The sequence below is a fragment of the Magnolia sinica genome, chromosome 7, assembly GCF_029962835.1.
Source record: "Magnolia sinica isolate HGM2019 chromosome 7, MsV1, whole genome shotgun sequence".
Taxonomy (NCBI): Eukaryota; Viridiplantae; Streptophyta; class Magnoliopsida; order Magnoliales; family Magnoliaceae; genus Magnolia; species Magnolia sinica.
In genome coordinates this window covers 13,822,913-13,848,962 of record NC_080579.1, presented here as the reverse complement: position 1 = coordinate 13,848,962, position 26,050 = coordinate 13,822,913, and positions in this window count along the sequence as shown.

Below are 26,050 nucleotides of genomic sequence, written 5' to 3'. Positions count from 1 at the left end.
TGTGTGATTGTAGTTACTGTATGCCCTAGCGACATCAGGGCCATAGCCTCCACAGAGACATCGTGGATGACAGGATTGAAAACCGAAAATATTTGGTTCTAGCATACGGGCGCCATAGACGTCCCTGGGTGAAAATCCCTAAACCCGATGGTACCAGAGGATGACTCCAACGTCGAGACCGAGTGGATATACGAGCGCATGAGGGCCGAATACCAGGAGGCCGCGTCTCCCACTGTATCGTGGTCGGTTGGAAAGGAGTGTGGCCTTACTCGCCCAAGGGTAGGGGGCAATATTAGGCTGAGTTTGACCAGCTCGCGAATGGGTCCGCTATCGACATGCCGGATAGGTATTGGCAGACTATTGGTCAGGCGGATAGTGAGGTTTCTTTTGCTCACTTGGACTGTGAGGCTAGGAGAGCGACAATGCCATTTGGAGTGTATTGAACCCCGGTGATTATCCAGAATGAGAACTGTACTGATACATGATGAGGACTAGCATGCTTGAGTTGCATCTCGCATCGCATGGCTGTGTTATGGCCGATAGCATTCATATCTTGCACCGCATAGCCTTGGTACGGCTGCTTGCATTCATGTACTCATCACCATGATTCCGCATTACTCTGACCTTGCATTCTGAGCATACTTACATTGCACACACACTTACACCACCCTCTAAGCTTTCTATAAGCTTATGCACGATTGATGCGTGCAGGTGACGCCAGGATGCAGTCGCAGCCATAGTCTTGCTATAGTTGGAGCGTGCAGCCGAGCTTCTGGAGTTTTGTTTCTTTTGTTACATTGTATTTTATTTTCTTTCAGTCGCATTGTACTTAAAAAGTTTTTGATCATAGTGGATTTTGTGGTGGTGTTCTTGTGCTTATTGTTTGTGGGTTATGCTTTTGTTATGCTCATTATGAATCAGACTGATGACTTGAAATCCTCCTTGTAGTATCCCAGGATCGGAACCTGGTGAATGGGTGCCGGGACCCGAAAATGGGGTTCTACGGAGGCTGTCGGCGCCGGATTCGGCGATCGGGAATTTTGTGAGCCCGGTTTCCGAGTTCGGGGCGTGACAGGCGCTTTGATCAGTTCAGCGGACTGGTGTGCCCCAAACTGAGCTCGGTTGGAGCTGCTGCCGCATAGGGCAGCCACTCGCCGATCTCCCTTCCTCCTCACTCTCCTTCTCTCCTTTTTCCCTTATTCATCTTTCTTCCATTCCTTTCCTCCCTGCTGCGCTCAGAACGCGGTCTAGCAGCAAGTCAGCGACCGATGATTGTCGAGGGAGACGATCGCCATTAATGGCAGATCGAAAATGGAACTCCATCCCTTCAAAATGGTGCTGCTGGAGGATCTGTATCATCCCTTTGGAGCTTATGGATGCCTCAAATCGAAGCTCCAAGAAGGTTTTCTTGGTGGGTTCGGATGAGGAAGATGGCGGCCGTTTTTTAGTGCAGCTACAAGGAATGCATTTGGATCTCATTACTGCTCAACCCTCCCACTTTTATTTGCTCGCCCTAGCCTCCCAAAGCCATCGGATCATCAACAAGTGGTTCAGATTTTTCCTGGCCAAGACCGCTTATGAAACCGTGGGTAGAAAACCACCGGTTTGTCTTTTGGTTTGCTAGGAAAACCCTAAGTAATGGATGGCTGCGATGTGTTGCATCTCACGGCTGAGATTGAGAGAAGCCAGCTGTGAGGGTTGCCAGCTCGATACTACAAAAATAGGATTTTCATTTTTAGAAACATCCACTGCAAGCCATACCCTTGCTCGTGTTGTTGTGGACATGAGTGCGTTCCTGAATGAGAACAGATGACATGGTCTTGGTTAGGACGTCTCGCCCAACACGATGGACGGTTTGGATCATTGAGATGGCCCCTTATGGTGGGCCACCAATCCAAACGGACGGACGTCTGCCCGCCTGCTGTATAAACCGGAGAGAGAGAGACCTCTCTATTTTGGGAAGGGAGCTCTGACCCGCTCCAGGTGGTACGGTGCACAGCGGGTGTGCCAAGCAGTGCACACGCACTCCGCTAGGTAGGGTCCACCATGATGTTTGTGGGAAATCCACCCCCTCCAATCTATTTCTTGGTCCCAAGCAGGGCATCTTACCAAAAATCATGAAGATCTAAGCTTTAGGTGGGCCATACGGGTTGATTCCTAGCTATAACGGTAGATTCTCGTCGATCTAATGGTCAGATTGTTCTGAAATTGAATGTCAATAGCTAAAATAGTCCCTGGAATTTACCAGACGATTGGGTCCACATGTTGTAGGGACATGGTGGTGGAAACCACAGTCACTTCCGGTTTCTGAATGTTTCTTCATGTTGCTGTTCGAAATAGATGGGGTCCACCTGTGATGATCTTTCAGAGAATCCATGCCATTCACCGCTTTTGTATCGTTATGTTAGGACACGGGGTCAAATGTGAGATGATTTGGTTAGTCGAGTAAGTCATACGGTGTGTCCAATAGCAACCAACACTTATCGTTAAACCCCATACTATGAAAATTTGAATGAATTAAGTTATTTTGTGTGAAGTCCACTTTACTACTTTTAGTTGTACGATCCACTCCGTTCATTGTGTTTCACATGCCCTACTAGGATTAAGGTCCAAAAATGGGGTAGATCTGTTGATCAGGTGGGTCATACTATCCGATTTGAGCATCAATGGTGGCATGTAGTGGCATTCACTATTTACGAACTCGCCATCTATTTCTCAACCGGTATCCACCGCCCGTTATGTCGAAATGTGTCGTCTGAATGTCTTGAAATTTGGCGAACATGCATCATTTTTCATGCTCTTTCCTATGATTCAGTTTGGGTCCCAATCTCCCGAGGATGAATAAAATGTTCTTTTAATGGCTAATATACTTCAAAATTCCAAAATAATATTTGTACAGCTCTAATCAACAAGTTACCGGGCAGTTTGGACTTAGAACCTAAGATCTTCATGATGATCGATTTACCGTGATGTTCTTGTGGCCCGTTTGGTATATCCAAATATGACTGGGGCTCAGATGACTATCTAAAAATAAGAAAACTTAATGGTTAGCACTCTTATTATATATGTAGGTGGTTATACAGTCAGTTTCGTAAACGGATAATATGTAAAGTGGGTTTCAGGAGGATTAGGGGTAAAGCATGTGTATCGTTGGATTAGAGTGTCTTATTCACACGTGTAGGTTTCTTAGATTGTAATTCTAATGGTGGGTTAAGCATATTCATATGGTGTGAACAAAGTGAACGGATCAGAATCTTGATCTGATAAGTGTACGGACGGATGTAGGGATCAAGTAGCTAAATTAATGTGAACTAAGGGTTAAAATTTGATGTGTACGATTGATTTATGATAATTAGGCTTGGTATAAAGTTTCACATGAAACGGATCATATGAACCTTGTGAGTTGGAATTCAGGGTATATGTCGATTGCATTTTCGTAATTATTGTTGATCTGAGAGTTTTGTGAAATCTAATGGTTCTAGATGATTATATGTCATTTTCTAAACAATTCTTACAAAAGAACTTATATTTAAATCATTATAAATAAAGACTTATTCATTGATTTAGTTAAAGGAAGGTACATATATCGAACTAAATGAGCAATGGTCGGACGACTTGATTTATGGATGAATATCATTCATAATCGGTCAGATTCATATTGGAGGATGGATGTAGGGTTAGGTTGACTAGATTGGTACCGTACACGTATATATAATAGGTTAAATTTATGGTAACACTCGAAGACTTTCAATACTCGGGTATTGAAAAGTTTGGGGTGTTACATACACTCAGATAGAAGGCATTGATTATGATGAAACCTTTGCCCTAGTAAGTCATCTTGAATCTATCAAGCCATTCATATCCATTACTTGTTACTAAAACTTCAAAATCTATCAAATGGATGTCAAGAGTGCTTTCTCGAACGGTGATCTACATGAGGAAGTATATGTAGAACAACCTACTGGTTTTGAAGACCCTAAACATACTGATCATGTTTATTGCCTGAAAAAAGGCACTCTATGGATTAAAACAAGCTCCCAGGGAATGGTATGAGAAATTGATTAAGTTTCTAATGAATCATGACTTTGTAATGGGGAGTGTTGATAAGACACTATTTGTAAAGAAACACAATGATCACCTACTGATAGTACAGAGATATGTTGATGACATTATCTGTGGATCTAATTATTATAACATGTTTGTTGAGTTTGCAGATTTGCTGACGTCTAAGTTTGAAATGAGCATGGTTGGAGAACTGAATTATTTTTTACACCTACAAGTGAAACAGCTTGAAGATGAAATCTTTATTTCTTAAACCAAGTATGCTCTAAACTTGGTGAAAAAGTTTGGATTCAAGATTGGTAAAAATTTTGATACTCATATGAGTACGACACTTAAGCTCTTTAAGGATTCAACAGGTAAAAGTATAGATCCTAAGTTGTATCGCAATATGATAGGTAGTTTATTATATTTAACTGCGAGCCAACCTGATATTGCATTCGGTGTAGGAATCTATGCTAGATATCAATCTGACCCTAAAGAATCCTACCCGATTGTTGTTAAGCGTATTTTGAGATATGTCGCAAGTACGGCCAATCTTAATCTTTGGTATCCCCATGATACTAATGTTCAACTAGTCGGTTATACGGATGTTGATTGGGTTAGTAATATTAATGATCGCAAATCTAACCAGCGGTGGATGTTTTTATGTCAGGAACTGTCTTGTTTCGTAGTATAGTAAGAAACAGAGTTCCGTATTGCTATCCACAGTTGAGGCTGAGTATATTGCAGCCGGTAATGCATGCACTCATCTTGTGTGGATGAAGAAGATGTTAAATGATTACGGATTTGCGCAAGATTCTATGGTTCTATATTGCGATAATTCTAGCACAATTAACATTTCTAAAAATCCAATCCAGCATTCACGAACTAAGTATATTGACATTAGATATCATTATATTCGTGACTTAGTGGAAGATAAGATTATTTTATTAGATTATATTCAAATAGAAAATCAACTTGCAGATATTTTCATAAAAACTCTTGACAGAAACAGGTTTACTAAATTGAAATTATATAATGGTATGTATAATGTGATCTAAGTTAATTGTGTTTGCTTGTACTATATTGTATGTGTTTATTTTTTTTAAAAATTTTTAATCAAAAATTGCTAAAAAATGAAAATTTTTAAGGTTGCACGACCAGTCGAGTACACACTCGACCAGTCGTGGCACGACTGGTCAAGTAGCTCGGGTTTGAGGGTTTTAAATGTGCAAAAGGTACTTTTTTCATTTCTCTCATCTTCTCCAACAAACTCTTCCACGACCGGTCGAACCCACCTTCGATTACTACTTAATTAGTGCATTTTTTCCATTTTCCTTTTGGATTTAGGACCTTTGCACTTCTATTTCTTTGATTTTAAAGTTTATTTCAAGTTTTCTTGTGCTTTCTTTGGTTTTCTAGCATAAAATCTGATTTGGGAGAAACCCTCTATTCCTTTCTTGTATTCCTTTTATGCATTGTGTAATGGAGAGTAGATACAAGAAGAGATCCTCTTATGATCCCTCTTCTTTCCGTTCTGCACCAATTACGGTCTGTACTCTTCGACCACCTGAAAAGAATCCCGAATATGTGCGGGATATTCGTCTCCGCAATGTAATTATTAAGCGGACAATTAACTCCAATCATTTGAGTCCTTTCAATATCATTTCCCTCCTTGAAGCTGTAGGATGGGCTAACATATTGAATTGGGGCAGTCCTGCATAACGGTCCATTGCACAGGCCATGTGTACTTGTATAAGTGACTTCTATGTTGAAAATTTAACTTTTACTGTAACAACTAGAGAAGGTCCAGTTGATATAGACCGTCACTTGATATCTGGTTTGATGAATATTCCTGTGAATAATGAAGAAATACCTATCTCTTATTAGTTGCGAGATCATCTAAATCTAAAAAATGTATGCTAACTAGAGTGTTATGCAACATGAATGTGGAATGGAACTCTGGTATTATGCTCAGTTCCAAAAATATGTTACCCAGATATAGGATTCTTCATCGTATTTTTATTTCTAATATGTATCCTCGATCTGGTAATAAAACTAAGTTAACTTCTTTCATGGCTCGCATGCTTCACTCAGTTGTTTCTTGTGCTCAAATAAGTCTTCCTTTTCTTATTTGTTATATCATTATTTAGTTTCATCTCCATGCTGGCCATAATGATATTCCCTTTGCATATCTAATGATCACACTAGTTATTCATAGTATTGTGGTTATGCCTATTAGAGAAGTTCCTATTTCCCATATACCCTTCAATAATTCCAACATTAATAAGATAAATCTGAGGTTGGTACCCGGCCAAGTTGATAAGGATGATGTAGGAGCTGTTAAAGAAGCTGGAGAGGAAGATGCTTTACCTCCTGATGATGTAAACATGAATGATTTATTTAATGAGTTAGAATCTGATTCTGACTTTCAGCCTTCTGATTTTGATGAGCGGTTGAGAACCTTAGAGGAAAAGGCGGAAGGTTTGCATTGCATGTATCCCAGGAGACTCAATTTAAATATATGCATAAATACCTTAGGTGCATTAACAAGAGATTACATCAGATTGATCCTTCTATCCCTGCTCCTTCTTCTAATTCTGATTAGACTCTGTTTGTTTTGGGCATGTATTAACTTTTAACTTTTATTTGCACTTCGATAGTATTTGGGCATGTGAACATGACTTTATGTTTCCTGAATATATTTTGCTGAATATGTTTCTGTTATTTACTCTCTTATTTCTTATATCTCCTTGCTATATTTTCTTTCCTTTGTCATATTGTGACAAAAAGGGGGAGAAAATGTGGCATGATTTTAATGCTTTATGATGATTGAGGATGCGTGATTGTAGATATGGTGTATTTTTTTTGGATTGGACATGTATTTGATTTATACAGGTTCTATATATCACCTCGCCTAGATTAAGGGGGAGAGTAATTGTTGCGCATTTAGTACATGATTCTTTATTGTGCATGATTCTTTTTTGTAGTAACTGGTGCATGATTCTTTATTTGGTTTTGTCACAAATTTGACAAATGGGAGATTGTAAATACTATATTGTAAATCTAGCAACCAGTGTTGTCAAATTCTGTTGTGCCAAATCATTTAGTATCTGTATCATGTATTGATGAGATAAATAGATCAACTTTATGCTTTTTAAAGTTGTCCAAGTCTTCGTCGAACTTCTCTATGTATTCAAGTTGAAGAAGCGTTGTCAAAGTTCAAGATTTCAAGCTCAAGTTCAAGTTTAATATTCAAGTTCAGTACTTTAAAGACTCAAGAACTCAAGTCTTTACTCAAGCTCAATTACAAGATTTGAAAACAAGCTTCAAGTATTTCAAGTGTGTGAATTTGCAGAGCAAACGATGTTTCAATTGTTCAAACTCACAAACAAGGTATGGATGACCCTAGATTGACCTTAGGTTAGGTCATATTAATTGTATATGTTATGTGGGTCATTTCATAAGTTTATAGGTCATTTTCTCGACTAGTCCTAGTTTTTGTTTGACTAGTCCAAGCTCTGTCTCGACTAGTCCAAGAGTTTTTCGACCAGTCCAAGATTTGTTGTGAATTTTCAGAATTTTCTGTTGAACCTCAACCTGTCGTGGAGACTGCTCGACCAGTCGAGTGAACAGTGTTCGACCAGTCGTGCAGGCTTGACTCAAAGTCCAACAAGGTTTTTTGGTCCCACTAGACCAGTTGAGAGAACAATATTTTCACCTATAAATAAAGGACGAATCTCAGAGTTTTTCATTCATTCTAAGCGATATCAAACCATCACTCTGAGAGATAAGTTCCTTCACTTCTTACGCTATATTGTGTTCATTTTAAATTCTCTTGAAGAGCTTTTTGTATTTGATTTTTTGATCTCCATTCAACTCAATTTTATTAAAGAAGGGAATTATGATTTTACCCTCTTTGAGATCAAAATCAAATCATGCTAACCCGAGCTGAATTAATCTAAAAATCACTTAGATCTATAACCTTTCATTTGTGAGACTGGACATTGAATATTTTCGTCTACATCGGATTGGTTCTACTGGGCTTCTTCAGAAGGAGAATTTCCAAATAAGTACCATTTAATCTTTGCGTATCTTTTGTGATTTGTGAGATTGTGTCAGAAAACTCATTTATGGTTTTGTCTGAGGTAATCCAGAAAATCTCAGAGTGTGGGGTTTTTGTAATTGCATAAGCCCATCTAAAGACACAATTATGAAGGTTTTAAGGTGACCCTTAAAAAACCTTTTTCATAGTGAAAGCTAATATCCAGAGGGAGTGGATATTAGGAGTGGAGTAGTTGTATGGCTATTTTTCAAACAGTTGGTGTACACACAAATGAACCACTATAATTCTTGGAGTTGTGGTGGATGATTGGATTTTCTTATGTGTATGAATGTCGTAATTTACTTTATGCACTTGTGGTGAATATTGTAATAGCTTAGTTTATTTCATTTGCCTATTTATTGGTTTGGGTTTTTGATACTTACAAACGTTCTAGTAAGGTTGTCCTGCCATAATCATTTGGTTTTTGGTGTTAGGTTGTCCTTAGAACTAAAGTTTGTATCGACTTCTCAAGATTAGTGCATTTGAGGTTGCTATTTACTTATGCTATTTTATATTTGATTGTGCTATCTATCTTTGTATTCCGTATTTATTTTTAATTTGGTATAGTCCTATTCATGCCCCCCCCCCCCCCAGGACATTTAGCTCGGCCTTTTCATGTTCGAATAAACTAATCTCTCCCTCATCATTAAAATCAAGTGTGTCATGTGAGTAAAGTGTGTCAATATTATTATATTTGAAAACGAACAATGTCTCTTGATTATTCCTTTAGACCATTATTAAGATTGACTTATCAGGAAATTGAGCCATATGCTCATTAATGAATTCTAACTCCATATTTTAAATTCCAGAGTTCTCCATAAGCAAGTTAGGATCACTCTCCTCATATTGTGTTTCTAGATGGAATTATGGCTGGGACGAACTAGCCTCCACTATCTCATTATAAGTAGGGAATCCAAAGGAGTAATCAACAAAATCAATTGGCGGTTCATCTCTCCAACGTGTCGAGTTGACATCACTTTCCTTGCACTGTATTTATAATTTGGGTTGTGGTTGGGATGAATTAGTCTCCATTAACCTATCGAGGAATGATTCAAGTGCTTTTAATAATTTCCTCATGTCAATAACATAGTCTGTGTAACTCTGAGGTACTCATCTTGGATCATTTTTGGTAGATATTCAAAAGTGGCTGATCCAAGAGGGTGTTCACCATGATATTTTATAGACTCAACTTTGAAATATTTCTATTTCTACTAATCATAATCACATGGGTCATATGTTGGGAGTTGATACGCATCATCATTCCAATAATCACGTACTGCTTTCTTAACTCGTCGAGTGCAATTATTTTCCCACAGATAATCACCGAAGGACTTATTACTCGATGGAGCGACATATTTCGATTGATTAAAGAAATTTAAAGAAAATATTTGAGGCATAGGATGTTTCCCATCATAATCATCATACATCCTTTCCCAAGATTTCTTAGCTATTTCAGTATACACACGTTCCCACTCTTGCATGGTGAAGCCTTAACTCTAAATCTAATCCTAAAAGAAAATAAAAGAAAATTCTTATACCAATAAGAGATCTAGATAGAGGAGAAGTTAGAAAGAAGTTACCAAATCGGAGGAGATCTATGTTAGAATCCTGTATAACAAAACAAAACAAGTTAGTTTCTAAAACAGAAATTCTAAAATTAGAAAGTTTCTAAAAATAAAAATAGAAAAGATGGGTTAGTTTCTAAAACTAGAAAAAAGAAAGTTTCTAAACCTAAAAATAGAAAACTAGGTTAGATTCTAAAGATAAAAGGAATCCTAGAATTAGAAAGTTTTTAAAACTATAAAACAAATCCTAATCTAAAACTAGAAAGGAAGAAAAATTAGGAAGAGATTACCAAATCAGAAGTTTCTATGTTAGGATCCTATAAAACAGGAAAGTTAGGTTAGTTTCTAAAATAAACAGAAAAGATCCTAATCCTAAAAATAAAAAAAATAAAAACCTTAATCTTAAACTGATTTCAAAATTGGTTAATCTTATAAAAACGCAACCATTAGTCCCCGGCAACGGCGCCAAAAACTATTTCACAACCCCAAGTGTAGGGTCGCGATGTAGTAATAATCTTAATAAGACCGAGGTCGAATCCACAGGAACTAAACCTTGTACATAATCTGAAAGTAACTAGAACTAGAACTAGAAGAAGATTTAATCTAAATCAGGAGAATGTAGGAGAGTAATGGTGAATTTTTTAACTAAAAACTAATAAATTTAAAGGTGGGTAACTAGGGTGCCAAGGATCCACTTATAGCAATTGGAAAGCTACCTTACATTAATTTAAGGACACAACTGGAATTAGAGTCCTATCCTATCCAATTGGTAAGAAGAGATTTGTTAGATCTCTGAACTTCTCATGGATCTAATCATCAATAGATAAGAGTGGTGAAGATTTGGAAGTGATTCTGTCACCAAACTATGCCCAGGAGACAAGGCAAACAACAACAATTTACCAATCTCACAGCCAATCATAAGAGAATTGAGAAGATTAGGAGGATTCCATCAGCCAACCATGCCCATGAGATGATGGTGAACAACGGAATTGCCTGATTTCACAATCTCAATACATGAAAAGAAGATATCTCAAGCTATTACAGATCTATTGTAATTTGAGTCACAACAAACCATTAAAAATTAAAAATACTCCTTCATAATCAAACTAGAATCCAAGAGAGTTTAATAAAACATGAATCAAAACAAATAAACCATCTTAATCACACTACAAGCTTCACCTCTTAGGTCTAGCTAAGAGGTTTAGCCTGACATAGTCATGATCAAGCTAAATCTTAAATAAACATCAAGGAAAATAAAGAAGAAAACTGCCTAGCCATTCACCCTCTCTCTCTCTCTCTCTCTCTCTCTCTCTCTCTCTCTCTCTTCCCATGCTCCATGGCCCAAAGATGTTGATACCCACATTCTCCCTTCCTTTTATAAGCAAGGTGGGGAGGTGGAGAAAGTGCTAGAATGTCCGTACGTAGCACCTTGCGTGCTAAATTGGAACGCACAAAGCTGGTTGCGTTTGGATAAGATCTTCGACCAAACGACATCTAAGAAACATGTTTTGACTCCATGGTTGGGGTAAAGACCCCCTACCCAAGCTTTTGAACAGTCTGGATCTTGCATCCGACTGTTGTTGTGATCACAGAACAGCCCATGGAGGAAACAGCGTCTAGACGTGCGTATTTAGAGAAATTCTTGCGCTGACATGTTTAGTGGGCCCCACAGTGATGTTTTCAGGGAAATTCACCCCGCTAATTAGATTCCTAGAGAAAAATTAGTTAGAAAAGAGTGGTTTTAGTCGAGTTTTGGTGTGGTCCACTATATTAAATCAACTCATCATTCATCATACGTTTTCTAGCGATCCATGTGTGTACGTGTGCATGGGACTAAAAGGCCACCATGGCTAGGATCGTCCTCTAGATCATCTGTTTGGATGATGGGTGGGGCCCACTATCTAAAATCGACGGACACTCATCCATCCACTGTTGTTGGTGCGAAAGAAGGGTCGGGTCAACCTCCTGTTGATCGGACTCTTGGTTCAGTGTGGCGCTGGTGCCGTGTACTTTTTATACATGCACTATACATGTGGGGTCCTCTGTCATGTTATGCAAAATCCACTCCGTCCATTCATTGTGCCACCCCATTTAAGGTGTTGAGACCAAAATTGAAGCATATCCAAATATCCGATGGGCCCCAAATTGATGATTTATGGGCTAATTTGTCTGTTGGGCCACTTCCACAAGGATCCAATGGCTGAAATTTGACGTGTACGATTAATCTATGGTCCTCAGGCTAGATATAAATTTTTGAGCTGAACGGATCGTGGGAACCCTGTGATCTTGCCTTCTGGATGATTTTCAAGCCTATTTAGCGTGAATTGCTTGATTTTCTTGAATCTCTGGCATGTAAATTCTTCGATCTCGGTCCCCTGGGGTCCCTTGCCTTGGTGACTTCTGAGCATTAAATCCATACTTTTAGTACCCCTTTTTCACTCCAGGCTCCTAAATTCACCTTGCAGCACAAACATGATTAAAATAAGGCGTTAAACAGTATAATGTTCGTAAAATGATGTAGTAACTGGGGTCTAATATGCAATATTTAACCCTCAATAGGTGTTCACCAATGATCACATGATTAACGATCATGACATTCCATAGTCTACAATGGATGACTAGATGGCCGATCTTGCGATTGAACATGTGTATAATCTAAACCAAATGATTGATCTCGATGTTGATGGCATGGTTAGCCTTATTTCATGGTTATGATGAAGATTGTTCATGTTGATTTAGGTTCATGCTTATATTAATATAGGTTTTAATTGTAACACCCGAGTACTGAAAAGTACAGTGTATTACAACAATACTCGCATATATCTAAATCAGAATTCTTAAAAGATGAAATCAAACAACGATCAAATAGTACCTTCATGCCCCACTCACTCATGTGGCACAGATAAGCATGCCACATACGTGCAGACGTGAAATCTACAATAACCGATGTCGCTCCACCTGTTGAAGTGCTCTCGATCAACATGTAAAGGTTTCCGTGTCTTTGTGCTTTCATAACCATGAGTGCCCTTTTTTAAACTTTAAGGACGCCATTAAGACCAGTGAACTTGCACCCTTTAGTTTCGAGTACACCAAGAGAAATCAGACTCTTCTTCATATCAGGAACATGCCTGACATCAGTTAAGGTACACTTCATCTCATTAAACATTTTGATGCTCACCATACCAATGACCACAACATTATAGGCATTGTCATTGCCCATAAAGACCTGTCCACCCTTGCATTCTCTGTAACTGGTGAACTAACTCCGATGAGGAGTCATGTGATATGACGCTCCTGTTTCAAAGATCCATTCATTTCGATGCTTATCGTGCAAGTGTCTGATCATGGACACAGACAGAACATCATCTCCACTTCTCTCTTTTATCAGATGTGACAACATTGGCCTCCCTAGAAGAAACCTCTGAGTTTTCTTTCTTTGCTTTAGGAGTTGTACAATCCTTCTTCATATGTCCAGTCATCATGTTGAAGGTCAAATATTACATATTAAACCCCAATTATTACACAATTTTGTGAGCATGATATTGTTTAATGCCCTACCTTAATCGTGTTTGTGTTGCAAGGTGAATTTACAAGCGTGGACTGAAAAGGATGCTAAATGCATGGAATTGACGCTCCAGAATCACCAACACAAGGGACGGACCCCAGGGGACCAAGATCGAGGAAGTTATACACCAGAAATTCGAGAAAATCAAGAAACTGAAGTTCAAGTGGCCTGAAAGTCATCCAGAATTCAATATCATAGGGTTCCCACCATCCGATTGGCTTAAAACTTTATATATGGCCTAAGGACTATAAATTAACCATCCAAGTCAAATTTCAGCCATTAAACCCTTATGAAAATGGCCCAAAAGACAGATCATCCCACAAATCGTCAAATTAGGGCCCACCTGATATCTAGATATGCTTCACTTTTGGTCTCAACCCATTAAATGAGCTGGAAAAGTGGATAGACGGAGCAGATTTCTCGAAACATCAAAATGGGACCCACTTTACATGACGTGAGTGTGCACATCTCATGTGCACAAGAGGTGCACTGGACCAATAAAACCCGGTCAGCGGTTGCTGACCCGACCGAATTCGGAAGTATGGAATTACGCAACAGGGAGTTATGTTCGACTCCTGGTGAGCCACCATCATGATCTATTTCAATGATCCATGTCGTTAATTGGATTGAGGGGATTAAATTGACCGTACATCTGAGGCTCGATTTCCTCAGATGTTACATGGACTTGAAGGATCCAAACGAAGAACGGATGGGAGAATAAAGATGTTGATGAGCCACACCAAATTCAAGCCATTCCATGCCATTTCTGACCGGTTTTTCCTAATAAATCCAATGGTTGAAATGGATTTCATTTCCGGCTTCAATCCTGGGCTCACCAACCACACCGCAAGTCTCCAGCATTTGCACACTGTCCGCCAGCGATCGGACAGGGGATCTCAGTGGGCCACCATCACGGTCCATCCGATAAATCTAAACCATTCATCTTCTTAACAATCCAAAATCTACTAAAGAGGAGTAGATTTTGCACGGTGAGGATCATGGTTGCATGAGCAATCAAAACGGCAAACTTGCTATTTTCTTTGATTGCCCATCCGATTTTTATTTTTTTTTAACGAAATAGAGTCGGTTTTGTAACCTGACTTGCTTGTTACGCACGTCGTTGTACGCATTCTTCACCTACCTACGCATTCTTCACCTACCTCCATCAGCTATAAAAGAAAGAGACATGAGAGAGAGTATTCATTCAGTCCTTAGGACGTGAGAGAGAGAGGGAGGGAGGGAGAGAGAGAGAGAGAGAGAGAGAGAGAGAGAGAGAGAGAGAGGTTTTGGAATTTAGTTAGTTTTCTTTACTGTTTTTGCTGCTGTTCTTATGAGTTATGTTGAGATCTAGTCCGATCATGTTGGGCTAAACCTCTTAGCCAGGGCTAAGAGGTAAAGCTTGTGGTGTGATGGGAAGGATTATATGGTCTTGATTCATGTTCTGAACTACTTTGATTATAGTTTGATTAATAGGAATACTTTTAGTTTTTAATGGTTTGTTATGACTGAAATTACAATAGATCAGCGATGGCTTTGAGTATTTCCTTTTCATTATTTTGATTGTGAAGTTGGGGAGCCCTGTTGTTCACCATTGCCCCTTGGACATAATTGGATGATGGAATCCTTCCTAACATTCATACATCTTCCTGATTGGTGGTGGACTAGTTTAATTCTGTTATTTACTTTGTCTCATGGGCATGGTTTTGTGATGGAATCATCACTAATTCTTATACCTTTCATCTCTTTGAAAACTAGATCAAAGGAAGTTCAGATTGAGCTTTAGTGATGTATCTTGCAACTGGATGAAGATGGGACTCGAAGTCTACTTGAGTTCATGAATCAAGCATAGATCTCCCTGATCTTTATAAGTGGATCCTCTGAATCCCTAGTTTCCTACCTTTGAATTCTAAAAGTTTTAGAGTAATATTTCACCATTATTCCCTCATATTCCTTTGATTTAGATTACATTTTCGTCTAGTTCTATTTTTGGTTACTTTCAGATTACGTACAAGGTTCAGTCCTTGTGGATTCGACCTCGGTCTCACCAAGATTATTACTACATCACAACCCTATACTTGGGGTGTGAACACATCCCACAGTTCTAACACTTCAATTTTCTTTTGCCCTTGCCCTTGGATTTGGATATAGGTCTTGAAAATCTTGTACCTCAATCAGTATTCATGACTCTCGTAAGCAGTGCATCAGAAGATATCCTTATGCCACTGTTTATCTATCTCATTGCTTTCCCTTGAAGGGCTGAGATAACAATGTCCACATTTAGAGATTTATTTGCGGTGCACAATGAGTCTCTGAATGACTCACACAATGCCGGAAGAGAATTCAACAACATGCATGCTTAATCTTCATCTTTGATTGCTTCTTCCATATTTAATAACTTGCCAATCAATTTATTAAAGTAACTGATGTGGGCCTCCACATCTCCACCCTCTGCCATCTTAAAGGTGAACAACTTTATCTTCAAGTGTAGGCAATTCTCAATGGATTTTTTCACATAAATATTTTCTAACTTCACCTATAAACCAGCTGCAGTTTTCTCCCTCAAAACATTATAGAGAACCTCATCCGTGAAACACAAATGGATCGAGGATAAGGCCTTCCTATCAAAAGTATTCTAGTCATCATCACTCATAGATGGCTTTCGCTCCTCAAGAGCACCATCCTCATCTTGCTTGGTTAAAGAACTGATCATCTTGATCTTTTATAATTCAAAGTTATTTTTACCCAAGTACTTCTCATTGTCATACCTAGTGTTTTCCATTAATGTCAATCCTTCAGATTTAGGCCTGCGCCCCAACGATTGTTCTAATACCACTTATTGGGGAAACGACGGAGTCACACAAAAATGAATCTAGGATAGTAATCCAAAAGCACTAAGAAAAAAGGAAGAAGAGCACAACGATTGAAAGTGAAAAACCCTTTTGAGAAAAAACCACGGCACAAAGTGACAAAAATTCACTATAAAAGTAGAAATTACAAAGAGAGAAGGCTTACCCGATTCGAATAACCTCGAATCTCATCCTTGTTACACCCCTTTAAAACCCTAAAACTATTTAGAAACCCTTGGAATGCATCCCAATCTCGTTTACATGTACATATACAACCTTGGAGAGAATTCTAAATGAAATTGAAAATAAATCCCGCAATTTCACAGTTTTGTGAAAAAATCTGCATAGAATTTGATCATATTTAAGACATCAAATACAACATTTAGCGTAAAGACTAGTATGCATGCTAATATACTAGAATATCTGACTATTGCTGCGCACACATTAACCCAAATGTACAGCTTATGAGCAAATTGTGCTATTGGGACACACCTGAGTAATGGTTTATAAGCGCTTAGGCATTTTGGCACATCCCACATCATGTTGAATCAGAAGAGTACTCAGACACTGAGTCTTAAGTACATGGCGCAAAGAGATGTATTTTCCCAATTCAATGGCATATTGCCCTCTCTGTCCAAATTCTACTCCAAATGTTGTTAACTATGCCCTAAGGTCCATCTAACCTCTAGTGGGCACGCATTCGAGTATGCTAGTAGGCATTGCATTACCATAAATTAACTAATCTAAGTAAGTGCAACACAATATCACAATTTCACAATTTCACATAATTTGGTGGCTACTTACAAGATTACCTAATTAAGTGGATCATACAATATCACAAATTCACATGGTTTGGTAGCCCACTAAATCCCAAGTTCTTCAGGTGGTTAAGTGACCCGACAACGGTCACAAATTCACTTCCCAACATGACTTCACATACATCATAGTTTCACAAAGATTAAGTTGCCATACATTCACTAACCGTTCTCATACCACATGGGTACATGATTACATGACTTTTACTTGCATGGTTTCAAACAGTTTGGTGGGCCCACTGGTTTGTATAGTTGGGTGGGCCCACAACTTTTACTGCATGGATGATAAAAAAAAGCATTAATGCTACCCACTGCCCCTGGACATCGTGGACGTACAACACACTGAACTGGGACCCACTGTCTAGCGGGCATTTCGCCAATACATGGCTGGCCCACTTCCAACAGCCATTAATTTTGAATTAAGCCGATAGTTGTGTTTTCAGTCCACCCATTAGGAACGACCCTGAGACCAGCATCAAGTTTCAGCCCAATCCCATCTTAAATGAGTGAGATCCAGTCCATTTTAGGATGGATTTCTGAAAATTATGCTGATCTAAATCTCAGGTGGACCACACCATGGGAAACAGTGGTGATTGAGTGTCTCACCATTAAAAATCCCAAAGGACCCATCGTAAGTTTTGCGTAATATTTATTTGAAATCCAACCTGTTGATGATGTTAAGAAGATATGGATGAAGGGAAAATACAAAGATCAGCTTGATCCAAAACTTTCATGGCCCACAAAAAGTTTTTGATGATCATTCATTTCTAATTCTAGTAGTATGGTCCACCTAAGATTTGGATCTTCATTAGGTTTAGGATCACATCCTAAAATAAAATGGAAAAACATATGAACGGCGTGGATATACAAAAAAATACATCATAGTGGCCCCACACGATTAGGATAACACCCACTAAGTTGTTACCCAGCTAGATTCAATTGAAAATCACTTATAAGTTGCATGTTTGGATGTAAGTTATAAATAAATACTTTTCTGTATATTTGGATACATCACAGTGGGACCCACGTGCTGTTGGGCCTCATTGCAGGTTCTGTGGCAGATAAACATTGCAGCGGCCCTAAAGGGTTTTAACAGTGGGGAGTTATTGTCCCTTTACATCCTGTAGTGGGGCTCACCAGCTGATTGGATGTAAAATAAACATGGTGGGGGAACCCCGGAAGGCATTCAATCCGCAGTATTCCCTGAAAACCGGATCTGTCTCATGTTTGAAGCCCTGCCCCAACCCGATCTGGTGAGATAGATGGACAGTATGGATTTCTTAACCATGGCAACGGGCCATGCCGTCATCATCACGATGGGCCCACGCTCTAAAATGAATTCAGCAAAGTGAATGGACGGTGGGGCTAAAACACATACGTCACGGTGTCTCAAGGGGTCACTGCTACTTCCTGTGGAGTGGGGTCCACCCGGGATGGGAGCTGCTGCACGGTTGGCCCTAGAAGGTTTCAAAGGTAAACAGGGGTGGGGCCCAGTTTCTGGGGAGAGGTGCAGACATAGGACACGTTCACGGTGGCCCTTAAGAGCGTTTCAACGGTGGAGGCCGACACTCCACCGTGTGTACACAGCTGCTCTCTCTCTTTTGAATACGTATTCTCTGTTTGCCACACTCAGAAAATCTTACGTACCTATGTCATGATCGTTCCACGTGATTACTGAAGTTGCAGCACTGCTGACTTAAATGCAATGTGTGATGTTGTTGTCGTGACGTTGGATCAGGAAACAGATTAGCTACTCTACCGACACCGGCCCCGTGGCTGGTGGTCGATACTCTGTAGGCCCACCATGATGTATGTGTTTCATCCATTCTGTTCATCCATTTTTAAAGATCTTTGTAGGGCAACTTTTATGGCCCCAAAATGTTTTTAATGGTCGATGTCTATTTAACACTGTTTCCTATAATGTGGTCCAATTGAGATTTGGATATACCTTATTTTTGGTCTCATAAAGTAAAATGATCTGTAAAAATTGATGGACGGCATGGATGAAACACATACATCATGGTGGGCCCACAGAGCACCGACAACCAGCCATTGGATGGTGTCAAGGGGAGTAGTCAATCCGTTCCGTTGGATCAAGTGGAGGCGGATTAGCTACTGGCAGGTTAAGAAGCGAGACTAGCTCCTCAAGTGACGTCACCAGTTCTGTGGGCCCACCATAATGTATGCTTTGTATCCACACCGTCCATTCAATTGGAGAGATCATTTCAGGGCAAGAGCCAAAGAATGGAAGCGGATTGGCTGGTGTACCACACACAAGCTATATAACTGCTGTAGGTACGTATCGTGCAAGACAAGTACTGACACTTTTCGATCTCCGAGGTGTGCTAACAGTTCAAAGTAGATCAAAGTTATATTGGCCCTACAGTGATGTATTTATCATATCTACACGGTTCATCTATTTTTAGAGATCATTTAAGAGTATTATCCAAAAAATGAATCATATCCAAAGATCATTTGAACCACACCACAAATAGCAACAGAAATAATGATTTTCACCATTAAACAATTCGTAGGGCAAGGCCCACCATAACGTTTATTTTCCATCCATTTTATTCATAAGGTCAAAAGGACCTGAATTAAGAGGAAAAACAAATTTCATATTGATTCAAAACTTCTATGATCCCAAAAAGGATTTCAATGGTAGATGTTCAATCCCAAACCTTTTTTTTTTTTTTTTGCAGTGTGGTCCACTTGATAGTTAAATGTCTCTATTTTTCATCTCAAGCCTTAAGATGAGCTCGCCAAATGGACAAACAGTTTGAATATAACACATACCTCATGATCAGACCCATAAAACTTGCTGACGTCAATATAGCAGCTATATAGCTGGTGTGAGGTACACCAACCAATCCACTTCCTCAAAGAATGAGTTAAATGCAAAGCTCCAGCGGACCCCACCACAGAAAACAAGTTTTCAATCAATCTAATATTTGTGTTTTCCCTTCCTTTGTGACTGTGTTAACTTGTGAATAGGTTGGTGTTCAAATAAACATCATGGTGGGCATTAGGAAGGTTTCAATGGTGGGCATCACTCTCCCCACTGTTTTGTGTGGTGGGTCTGCTAAAGATTTGGATATGCCTCATTCTTTGGCTCATGCGCTAAAATGATATCTCCAGATGGATCGATGGTGTGGATACCAAACATAAATCATGGTGGGGCCCACAAATTTGTTGATGTCGCTTCAGCAGGGAGTCAATAGCTATTCCGCGTCCGGATCAAGTAGTATCTTCCTGCTTGTAGCAAGCTAAGTTGAAGACTAGATATCCAAGGGTTTCAACAACTGGCATTTAAGGCCCACTATTTTTAGTTGTCCACCGAGGTTTGGTCCAACCTATATATATATATATATATTGTCAATTTATTATTTTTTATTATTAAAATTATTATTTATTTATGTAACATCCTGTACTTTTTACTATTCAGATGTTATTATTTAAATCAAAATTAGTATAAATGTGCACAGGAACACATATAACCTATAATTTGTACCTCGCTTGATTGCTTTGGATTCACCATTTAATTACCTAATGTTGGGTTACACAATGTACCTATCTGAATTGAGATCAACTTCCATTGAATTAACCCTAGACTTATGAACGTAGCATTACAACATCTATGATTATTCAACCATTATATTCAAGTAATTCTTCATAAATAATTGATTATTGGATTTAAATTTAAGTATTTAAATATTTTATGGATCTCAAATATTCCTATTCTAGTTTAACATGAACACCTTATATGTGTAAGTGTTATCGATAATGTACGTGGCTTGTTTTGCCACTTGTGATTACTTAATGGTGTTTTTAGAGGTCCTCGAACTAATAGTCATTTGTGTCATGAATTAAATGAAATTATATTGTGGACTTACGATCTTATGGATTCTTGCTGCCTATGTGGCTTTTTGGGGATAATACCTTTTTATCGTATCCTTGAATGGACTTTTCGCCCTAAGTGGCTTTGATGAACTATTTTCATATAACCTTACAATAGTAAATTTCACTTGTTGAATTATAATTGACCACTAGTTGAAGAGGTTACCATTAAACATCCTAGTTATTAGAGTCTCATGAGCCGAAGATGGTGGTATGAGACATTGTGCCCAAGCTATCAGCCTATGTTGGGTGACGAGTCTTTCATAGTGACCTTTAAGCTTTCTTAAAATGGTTATTTGAAATTAGCCTAATATTGGTTGGGTTAATCATGCATTACATAGCATGTGGGCATTATCGGACGCATGGTTGAATGTTTGGAAAGACCAGTGTATTGTTCGAACATCCACATTTGTGTAAGCTTGTCACTTCGGTATATACTTATTGTACTTTCATTGGTGACTAGCCACTTTGAGATTACATGTGGGTTTCACCTCACTCGTGGGTACTTACTAATTTTGTGTGAGTTATCACATAAGCATGTACTTGTACTTTCACTGGTGACTAGCCACTAAAGATGACGGGTGGATAATTATGGATGTTGTAGAACGTATCTTTTATTGTAGTATGTTTTGTTAACTCCCAAACCTCCAGGGATCAATCAAATTTGTGTGAGCTTATCATATGAGTACACACTTATTGTACCTTCATTAGTGACTAGCCACTTTGAGATTGTATACGGGCTTCACCTTACTCATGGTTTTGCCCAAAAGCCAGTTGGATAAGCATCCCGAGGCTAATCACGCATTCATATATTTAAATAAGATCGCATTGTGAAATGTTTCATATGATTCTTATTTTAGAAGTATCATTGACTAGTGCGATGGATTCCAATATCGTTTATTATGATGATTATATATGGTTTAGTGTAGATCTATCTTGATAAAATTATGTCTAACTATTGTAATGGTCAGATAAATCTTAAGGAGTATACCTCACTGAGATGGTCATTGACGTTATCGAACCATATTTAGTTGTTACAGGAGATATAAATGATGTACATATTGGTGCTATGGGGTGTCACGCCCTAAACTCGGAAAACAGGCTCACAAAATTTTCAATCGCCGAATTCAGTACCGACAGCCTCCATAGTACCCCATTTTTGGCTCCTAGCGCCCATACGCCAGATTCCGATCCTGGGATCCTACAAAGAGGATTTTCAGTATGATTTTTTTTGTAATAGAGCATAACCACAAGCATAACCAAGTCACAAAACAACATCATCATCACATATCCACTAATATAAATATTTGAGCGATTGATTGATGGGACATGTTGTAGAGATTCTTTTGGAATTGCAAACACGTGGTGTTTCTTTGAAATAAATACCGGCCCATATCCCTAGCCAGGGTATCGGATCGGTGCGTAAGATGCGGCGTTGGAACCACGGTGACGGTGCGGTCGTAATGATACAAGTCTCGGATAAAGCTGACTTAAATTTATAAGATAAGACTTAGAATTGCACGCAAACATCAATTATAGGTCGCGGATTGCCAGAATTCGCCGGGAAGAATTGCGGGAGTCGACGGAACAGTACGGACTAGGATACGGGTCTTATAGCTCTTCCCAACTAATAAAAATTTCATCCTTGAAATTTAAACCATAACATAACCAATACAAAGCTTACCAATGGAGGAAAACCACACCATTATATATATAATCAGAACACAACATACCAACATAATCAAATATCTAAGAGATGGGGATAATGCCTACAAATCTCAAGCTCTAAATCCCAGGACGCCTCATTCATGAACAATTTAGGAAGACGATGTAGAGGCCAAGTCACAAGAATCGTCAACGACTCCTCCTGATGTCTGAGGATCCTGCTGTTGCTGCTGAGGACGGGAACACTCGCTCCTACGATGCCTTATCCCACCGCACCCAAAGCAAGCACCAGAGAACGGTCTGGGTGGCAGGGGCTGTCGAGGGTGGGGCCACCCCCAGATGTGGTGCCCCGTCACATCACATCTGAAGCATACACTTGAGGATTGACGTTTAGGTGGTGCAAATGCTCGAAAGGATGAACAATTCTTATGCCTCTGTGGCCGTCGACATTGCTACATCTGGGAGCTACCGGAGGGGGCCTTCCTCTTCCGGTCTCCTCTCTGAAGAATGGCGATCATTGCTTACAACATCTGCTATAGTTAGTCCGCACTTACGGACATGGTCGGTGCTGCGCTAGACTCAGATGGGGGTGCAGAAGTCTCAGGTGGGGGAATAGGAATCTCAGGCGAGGAAATGAAAGTCGCTTGGGTCAATCTCTTGGGTGCCATATCCTACAGGAAGGAACAAGGGCCTATCATCCTTAGGCACTCTCGAATGCACATATGATAGGGAGCTATATCAGGGAGTTCTAAGTTATTCGAACTCGGGGGTCTAACCATTCTAAGTTCTCAACAATCAGTAGATATGTGATGTTATCCTCAGGTATTCCCAAGTTATGCTTTGATACCAACTTCTGTCACGACCCAAACTGGAAAACGGGCTTACAAAATTTTTGATCGACGAATCCAGTGCCGACAACCTCCGTAGTACCCCATTCTCGGCTCCCAGTGCCCATACGCAAGATTCCGATCTTGGGATCCTATAAGGAGGATTTTCAGGATGAACCTTTTTTTGTAATGGAGCATAACCACAAGCATAACTAAGTCACAGAACAACATCATCATCACATATCCACTAATTTAAATATTTAAGTGATTGATTGATGGGACATGTTGTAGAGATTCTCTTGGGATTCCAAACACGCGGCGTTTCTTTGAAATAAACGCCGGCCCACATCTTCTGGCCAGGATATCGGATCGGTGCGTAAGACGCGACGTTGGAACTGCGGTGACGATGCAGTCGCAATGGTATAAGTCTTGGATGAAGCTGAATTAAATCTACAGGATATGACTTAGGGTCACGCGCAAATATCGATTATAGGTCGCGGATTGCTAGAATTCGTCGGGAAGGATCGCGGGAGTCGACGGAACAGTACGGACTAGGATACAGGTCTTACATGGGGAGCATGAGGAGCTGCATGATCTTGTGGTTTTAGAATCTAAATTTCATTTGTATCGGTTCTATACTTTCTTATATTTGTAAAATTTAAGATATTAGTTTATATAAGCCCTATGAACACCCGCTCGTATATCGTTGAATTTATATTCAAAATTTTCTTTATGCTTAATTTGTTTCTCTTCCGCTGCAATGCTCACTCTTAAATTAAAAAACTATATGTAAAATTCAGGTTATTTTTAAAGGTTAACACTCGGGTTTTCAAAAAATGAGTACCAAACTCGTGTTATAAAAACTGAGGCGTTACAATTTATTTATTATTTTTTAATAGTAAGCTTTCATTCACCACTGTTTCCTGTGGGGTGACCCATTGAATGGATGGTGTAGATATATAACACATCCATTAAAGTGGGACCTACAGCATGGATAAAACACATACCTCATGGTGGGAGCCTCTACCCCTAGACAACGTTCAGGGCACGCTGTCCTTATAGCATGGCCTGCTCTGATGGGCTTGGTTTGGTCCAACAGTGGGCCCATAGAAAGTGAGCCCTTAAGGTTACATAGGTGGATCCCATCATCCCCATTGTTACGTGATAAAGAGTTTACATAAGCTTGTGATATGAATTTAAAATGGGTATTGAGCCCATTCCAAAAAATGAGCTATCCAATTGCATGGGTGGTGTGGATTTGAGGTGCATACCTTATGGTGTGTCCCATATCCCAAATTGAGGTATTCAAGCTCATGACAATCCAAAAGAAAATGTATGTGATGGGTGGCCTTATCAAAAAATAGCTAAGGAATGGATGGCTAGATCATCTCATGTTTCAAATGGGCCACTCCAAGAGGTGGTGCACCATTAGATGGATGGCCCACATAATACATACTTTAAGTGGGGCATCCTATATACAAATATCCAAAGAGAAAGCAATTCAAACAACATAAGAGATGGTATAAGGTGATCTACCAATTTTTAAGGGCAATGATAGTGTGTTTTCCTTGTTCCAGACCATCGGATGGCTTGAGCCCACCCAGATGGTCCACCAAGACAAGGGATCTCAACCATTTCCTTCTCTTCCTCTCCCTCTCTCTCCTTTGGAAAACATTTATAACTCTCCCATGGCTAGCATGCATAACATATGGAGGGAAAGGGAGCCTTAATGGCTAGCATGTATTGGCCAATGGCATGCGTTAGGCCACAAGCATTGATAAATGAAAAGTAGTGGAAGAAGAGAAGAGTGAGGGAGTTAGTGGAGGATGATGAATGGAAGAAATAAGAGCTTGTTTGATTTTCTGACTCAACTGTAATTCCTATGTAAATGAGTAATAATTATTTACTTAGGTAATTATCACATCTTTCCCAATGCAGATGTGACGACTTACTTTTTTAACACTTAAATCGAGAAATTTACAAAATCAATGTGGGGACCACCATGATATATGTGACTTATCCATACCACTCATTTGTTATTCCAGCTGAATTTAGGTCATGAGCCAAAAAAAAAAAAAAATGGGGCAGATCTAAAGCTCAAGTGGACCATACCACATGAAACAGTGGGAATGAAACATCTACTATTAAAAACTTCTTGAGGCCCTTAAAAGTTTTGGATCAAGCTGATATTTGTGTCTTCCCCTTATCCATGCCTGTGTGACCTTATGAACGGGTTAAATGATGAAAAAACTTCAATGTGGGCCTAGTAAAGGAAATAACTTTCAACGGTAGACGAATTAACGCCACTGTTTCCTTTCGTGTGGGCCATTTAAGTGTTGGATGTACCTCATTTTTTGGCTCATGCCCCAAAATGTTCGAATAAAATGGATGAGCAGTGTGGATATATCATATAGATTACGGTGGGGTCCACAGATTTAAGTCAACACTTTTGCATCAATTTTCGAGGTGGAATTACTCTCAACTTTTCAAATGAGGTGAAAAAGTAATAATTACTTATTTTTCAGGATTTACATGTATCATAGAAAATCAAACAGGCCTTAAGAAAGAGAATGAGTGGGGTGAGATGACATATGAGGTATCAAGTGAGGGTGATTTGGCATGTGAGGTGTAAAGTGAATATGAGGCATAAAGTGGGTGCACATGTGGTGGATGATATATAGAGTCAACACTCCATGAGGGTCTACATCTCCTTACAAATCTTCT